The sequence below is a fragment of the Palaemon carinicauda genome, chromosome 26 (genome assembly GCF_036898095.1).
Source record: "Palaemon carinicauda isolate YSFRI2023 chromosome 26, ASM3689809v2, whole genome shotgun sequence".
Taxonomy (NCBI): Eukaryota; Metazoa; Arthropoda; class Malacostraca; order Decapoda; family Palaemonidae; genus Palaemon; species Palaemon carinicauda.
This window is the reverse complement of record NC_090750.1, coordinates 91,618,616-91,625,841: the sequence shown is the minus strand read 5'-3', so window position 1 is coordinate 91,625,841 and position 7,226 is coordinate 91,618,616. Positions and strand designations below refer to the sequence as shown.

At 31.2% G+C, this 7,226-nt stretch overlaps 1 long non-coding RNA gene across 1 annotated transcript; it reads left to right on the top strand.

The window, feature by feature from the left end:
- Nucleotides 1-1,214: 1,214 nt before the first annotated feature.
- On the top strand, nucleotides 1,215-7,019 carry LOC137619692 (uncharacterized). The gene is made up of 3 exons (XR_011039955.1): nucleotides 1,215-1,330; nucleotides 2,269-2,361; nucleotides 5,405-7,019. It is a non-coding gene; the product is annotated as an uncharacterized lncRNA (long non-coding RNA).
- The last annotated feature ends 207 nt before the right edge of the window (nucleotides 7,020-7,226 follow it).

Below are 7,226 nucleotides of genomic sequence, written 5' to 3'. Positions count from 1 at the left end.
AATCTCGAGGAAGAGAAATTAGATAGAATAGTGTGCCCAAGTATACCCTCAAGCAAGAGAACTCTAACCCAAGATAGTGGAAGACCATGGTACAGAGGCTATGGCGCTACCCAAGACTAGATAACAATGGTTTGATTTTTGAGAGCTGCTCTCTACAGGATCTTCACAATCATTTTATCGTATACATTTCCAGACATTCATTATTACCCCCCTCATATTGAACATTGGGCATTTTGCTTGACCATAACCTTGACCTTTAACCATGACCTTCCAAAATCTAATCATTTCTATCTTTTGACTTAACAGTTAATCCCAGCAAGTTTCATTCCCCTACGATTAATATTGTGGCCAGGAAGCTCTTCACAAACAAACACACTCACATAAGCAAACACACAAACACGGGGTAAAACATAACCGCCTTCCAAATTCGCTGGCGGAGGTAACAAGTCTTAATTTTAGAATCGAACCACGTGCGTTGAATATTAAATAACTCAAAAGGTACTGTTTTTCGTTAGTTTCTACTTATACACTGAACAAGCTCTAGTTAGGTTAGGTTGGTATAGCACCAACGATTATACTATTAGCATAAAGTAATCTAGAAACTGCTTCTTTCCTTCTACTACCAAGCTTTGGAAATATCTTCCTTCTTCTGTTTGTCCTAATATGTATAGCATTTCCTTGACTAAAAATGTATGAAGCTCTTTAACTTCTTTTCTTCTCCAATGGCCTAGAACAGTCTGTTATATTACCCTTGTCTCTAACTTTAGGTTTTAAAAAGGAGAATGTATTTGGTACTTTTCCCTAAAATTTTATTTTTAAATAAATTCAAGTAAATGAAAAGTATTTAAATATTCCCTCCTATGAGCGTAGTTTAACTTTGTCTATCAACATTATTTTGTATGTCATAAACAAACCTGGTTTTATGAACCTGTTTTCCCTTCGCTATTAATTTTCTTGCATTATTTATCTATCGTTGTTTTTTGTATCACACGCTCTTCCTGTTCTATCGTTAATTTTTCTATGGACATGTTTATGATGATGTTATTCGAATTACCAATCCCTCATATTTACACCATTTTTATATAACATTCTATTGATATTGAATCCGTAACCATCATACCAGCCACTTGGCTTATTACTGCCATCTGTTGGTGGCAGAAAGAGTGACTTCCGGACTTCATAGTCCTTGGCTCGTAAATCGGGCGTGTCTGAATCTTTCTCTGGAGTAACCTGCTCACCGTATTGTCAGTTGTTATATTAAGTCGTGAGTGGAATGTGATATATCTTCCCGTGAGGTTGTAAGACTTCGATTTCGTAATGTGCTTTTATGGTATGTATTATTAATTACCTTGTTTTACTTTTTAAGTTATATTCTTGGCTCTAAGTGTTATTCATATACCTTAGGGTTTTACTTATTCAACGTTTTAGCAGTTTTTAAGAGTTGTATGTTTGTGGAGGGCTTTTTTATATGTATTGTTAATTAACGTGCTTCATCTCGTAAGACTGATTTTAGTTTGGTTTAGCCTTTTTCCAATAATTTGGTCTTGCTTATCGCCTTTTTTATTTTCTTTTATTTTTTTTAAACGACTTATATTATCGTATGGATACTAGACTTCAAATGTTCATAGATTGTTTAGTTTAAATCAATGTTCTTCAACTTAAGATTTAAAGTCAATTTAGCTTGACTTGTTGCATATTTTTGCTCTTAGCTTTAAACATTTTTAAGTTATTTTTTCTTCTTTTTCAAGTCCCTAGTCTTATTGTAATCAGTATATTTTCCCTTACTGTATCAAATGTTATATTGTAAGAAGTCTCGTTGAAAATTACTTATAATAATTAAGCTAGAGCATTGTTTCAGGTGGTCGATTTGCTGCATTTTAATAACTCCCCAGTCCCAGAATTGCTGTTAACAGTTTGTAGATTTCACCTAAAGTAATTTGATAGTTTGGTAACGTAATGTTCCTTTTAATTTTCGTGTTTAATTTTCGTGGTTTAGAGTTCTTTAGATGTGCTGTTGTGATTAATCATTTTATGAGATTTTTTACTCTTAGATAATTTGAAACAAACTTTGTGGATGTTAAGTTCTATGTAATTGATGGGTACTATTTCAATTTCTTTATGATCAGGGTTTTTTGCACTTTAGGTGTGCATTATTTTTATAAGTTTGTCCAATGACCAGTTAATCATCCATTGCAACTACTTCCCGTCTATTTTATGAAATTTACTTAATATATAGAAAAGCTTCTATTTAAAACTCATTAATTTCAGGGTTGACCAGTTGCTGCGCTTTTAACTTAATCGCTGTACAAGGCAGTTGCTGTTTACGCCGTTGGTAGATATGTTGTACCTCTAATTAAAGAGGTAAGAGTTTCATATTTGGTGCTTAAAATACTTGTTCAAGCTTATCCTCCGCCCCATTCAGGGGCGGCGGCCCCTGAATGGGGCTGAGGATTTCCCCTTGGTGTATGTCAGACCTGTATTTTGGGTCGTGACATACACCAAGGGGGGCTTGCACTTTAACTTAGGTTTAAGTTTAGTTTCAAGTTCTCGTGGAAGTTTTTTTTTATTTTTTAAGTTTTCCTAGTTAGGATCTTGTATAGTTATTAAACTAAATTTTAACCTAAAACTTTTCAGAGGTAACCAGACTAAATTTTAACCTAAAACTTTTCAGAGGTAACCAGACTAAATTTTAACCTAAAACTTTTCAGAGGTAACCAGACTAAATTTTAACCTAAAACTTTTCAGAGGTAACCAGACTAAATTTTAACCTAAAACTTTTCAGAGGTAACCAGACTAAATTTTAACCTAAAACTTTTCAGAGGTAACCAGACTAAATTTTAACCTAAAACTTTTCAAAAGTAACCAGACTAAATTTTAACCTGAAACTTTTCAAAAGTAACCAGACTAAATTTTAACGTGAAACTTTTCAAAAGTAACCAGACTAAATTTTAACCTGAAACTTTTCAAAAGTAATCAGACTAAATTTTAACCTGAAACTTTTCAAAAGTAATCAGACTAAATTTTAACCTGAAACTTTTCAAAAGTAATCAGACTAAATTTTAACCTGAAACTTTTCAAAAGTAACCAGACTAAATTTTAACCTGAAACTTTTCAAAAGTAACCAGACTAAATTTTAACCTGAAACTTTTCAAAAGTAACCAGACTAAATTTTAACCTGAAACTTTTCAAAAGTAACCAGACTAAATTTTAACCTGAAACTTTTCAAAAGTAACCAGACTAAATTTTAACCTGAAACTTTTCAAAAGTAACCAGACTAAATTTTAACCTGAAACTTTTCAAAAGTAACCAGACTAAATTTTAACCTGAAACTTTTCAAAAGTAACCAGACTAAATTTTAACCTGAAACTTTTCAAAAGTAACCAGACTAAATTTTAACCTGAAACTTTTCAAAAGTAACCAGACTAAATTTTAACCTGAAACTTTTCAAAAGTAACCAGACTAAATTTTAACCTGAAACTTTTCAAAAGTAACCAGACTAAATTTTAACCTGAAACTTTTCAAAAGTAACCAGACTAAATTTTAACCTGAAACTTTTCAAAAGTAACCAGACTAAATTTTAACCTGAAACTTTTCAAAAGTAACCAGACTAAATTTTAACCTGAAACTTTTCAAAAGCAACCAGACTAAATTTTAACCTGAAACTTTTCAAAAGCAACCAGACTAAATTTTAACCTGAAACTTTTCAAAAGCAACCAGACTAAATTTTAACCTGAAACTTTTCAAAAGTAACCAGACTAAATTTTAACCTGAAACTTTTCAAAAGTAACCAGACTAAATTTTAACCTGAAACTTTTCAAAAGTAACCAGACTAAATTTTAACCTGAAACTTTTCAAAAGTAACCAGACTAAATTTTAACCTGAAACTTTTCAAAAGTAACCAGACTAAATTTTAACCTGAAACTTTTCAAAAGTAACCAGACTAAATTTTAACCTGAAACTTTTCAAAAGTAACCAGACTAAATTTTAACCTGAAACTTTTCAAAAGTAACCAGACTAAATTTTAACCTGAAACTTTTCAAAAGTAACCAGACTAAATTTTAACCTGAAACTTTTCAAAAGTAACCAGACTAAATTTTAACCTGAAACTTTTCAAAAGTAACCAGACTAAATTTTAACCTGAAACTTTTCAAAAGTAACCAGACTAAATTTTAACCTAAAACTTTTCAAAAGTAACCAGACTAAATTTTAACCTAAAACTTTTCAAAAGTAACCAGACTAAATTTTACCCTAAAACTTTTCAAAAGTAACCAGACTAAATTTTAACCTAAAACTTTTCAAAAGTAACCAGACTAAATTTTAACCTAAAACTTTTCAAAAGTAACCAGACTAAATTTTAACCTAAAACTTTTCAAAAGTAACCAGACTAGTTGGCAAATTTTATAAATTTATTCCAAAGGTAAATTAGACTAATCCTTTTGTTTAGTTGAGTTTTGGGTTTTTTTCCATACATAAATTAAGTAATTAAGTCTGCAAAAATTCCCTATATTTTCCTTAATTAGACTATTACCTTCCTTAGACTTACCACCTTTAAACTTTAACCATAGGGTAAGTTTTCTAAATTTAATGTTGTGGTTTTCAGTCTAGGCTCTTAGGCCTATTATCACTTAAGGTGACTTGACTAGAGAGCAAATCTAGTTGCTATAGAACCCTAGATTTTATACTAAGATTTAAAGTAACTTCCATAGTCATAGATATCAAACTTTAAATTTTTTTTTTTTTTTAATTTAGTTTTGTAGGATATTGTACGAAAGACTTTCATTCCTCTAGTTAAATATATTTGGCTAATGTAGATTACTTTGATAAAAGATTCTAGTTTTTTACTTTTGAAGTATTCCACTCAGTATCTTGCTGTCAACTTTAATTCAGAGACTTGAAAGAGACAAAAGTTACTTTTAACTTAGATAGAATCTAGTACTTACAGCTTTTTCTTAAATTGTTTTAATATAGTTTAAAAACATGCATTTCTATATAAACCTATATATTTTTGTTAGGATTTCAAGCCTAGAACTGTACACTTTTAACTTTATTTACCTTTGGTACTTTAATTTGATATACTTTTTGGCAACTTTGTTTTCCTTCTGATATATAAAGTTAAATTTCAAATATAACTGAAAATAGTTTTAAGCTATTTAAGCTACTAATTTATGAAACCTGGAAAACTGTTTTATGTTCAGGTAAACAATAGTTAGTTCAGCTTGGCAAGCAAATAATGATGCCGCCTTTTGACAAAGTTTTAGTTTATTTTATCAATATTAAACTAGACTAGATAGTTAAGCTTGGCCAGTAACTGTTTGTGCCACATAAGCAAACTTTTAAATAGTCGTTGATTTGAAATTTTAATCTACTTTTAAAGTATTATTCTAACAAATTTTTTTCTCGACAGGTAATCTTGGTAGAGATAAACTGCAGTTTTATCTACAAACTTCAAAATGCCAGAACCTTTAACTGCTAGTAACTTGGCGAACAATAGATCCGGCAGTAATTAATGAAACTTCACGGAACTACTACGAAATTCCCTATTTGCCTGGAATTGCTCAAGCTGCATTGGCGGCTTCTTTAGCAACTTTTTTTTTAATTTGTTCCATCGGTAAGCAGTCTCTGGTGGATCCTACAGGGAATTTTGAAATGCTGTCACCGAAGATTATCTATGTAATTTTTAACTAGTTTGAATTTCTTTTTTGAATAATTGTTTGAATAAGTTCTTAATTTTAGCTAAATTCTTGTTAGAATAAACTGTTTGAATAATAAAAGCTTGAAAATTTTTTTATAAGGTTGAATACTATATTATTGAGTTTGAGTACTATTTCATTGAGTTTGAGTAATGAAACGAGCCGGAATTCCTTATTCTCAAATATTGGTAAATTAAAGGATTTAAAAGTTTGAGATTGAGCTAGAATTTTGTACTCAAAAGTTTTAGTATATTGCAGTTAAAACGAGATTCTAGCTGATAACTGACTTTAAGGTTACGTAGTGGAATTATATGGCCAACTGAGGTATCTGCAGTCACATTCTGTAGAAAGGTAGGAACTTTGATCATATAGGTTACTGGTATGAAATGCCTGTTAAATAAGGGCAACATGAAAGAATGAAACTTAGTAGGCATGCTGGTATTTGTTTGCTTTGATAAATCATCCTGGAAAGGAATTTACAAATTTTATAAATGTGGTATGTCGTGGCCTTCATAGGGGCCAAAGGGTAAAACTGTTTCACTGGTGCCAAAGTTTTTTGACTAAGAGGTCCTGGTAGAAGATCTAGATTAATACAATCTGTCAAGTTCTTTTTTGACCTTTGTTTGTTTTTAAATAAATCATTTTAACTAAATTCAATCTTTAATGGGCCACTAAGATTGAGAGTTTCCAATGGTATTAGTTTGCTCTGACATCGGTGGTCTAGGATCAAGATAACCAATATAATGTTTAGCCCTTTTGAGCTTAATATTACAGCTTTTTTAATAAAATACAGAATGCATTTTGACGCCACAAAGGGTCACTGAAAGTTTCGGTAGTATTAAAGTCTGCAGACATCAGAGGTCGTGGAATAAGATGCATACTACTGTAATCTCTAGGTCTTTTATGAGCTTAGGGTTAGATTTATTTTGCTTAATGCAGACAAAATTACTCTTGGCCAGGTAGTCCTGTTCTTTGTTTTTGTGAATCATTTAAGTGTTTTTGTGAATTTAATCAGTTGCTCACAATAGGAAGAGAAGGTAACAGATCATATCCCACGTTTTAATAGCTTTAAATGTTTGATTGTGGCCTCTAATGCCTAGTGCTATTGGGTGTATTGTTAACCCAGCAAAAAGTGTATAACAAACGCTCCATAAATTTATAATTGATCCATCAAATAACTCTAATTACTTTGGAATGCCAAGTAATCTAGTGTTTTTGGCAGTCTATAAACACTTTGGCATGGTAGCTCAGATATAGGGTTTTGATTTAAATTTAAATTTTTACAAATAAACTGTACTGTACTAATATTGATAAAAGGTTAAATTCTAAGGAGTATATTACTAGCTTTCATCAGTTCTAGATCTAGAAAGTCTCTGGGTAGCAAAGGTTTTAGATCAGTGCAGGTAGATTATTCTGTTTATCAAAATTAGTTAAAGTTGTCAAGGCTGAGACTAATAAGGCCTTGTGTGCGCAAGCAACTGATCGACGGGAGAAGTCCACAGCTCTTGGTCGTGAATGTATTTTACTTGTACGCTG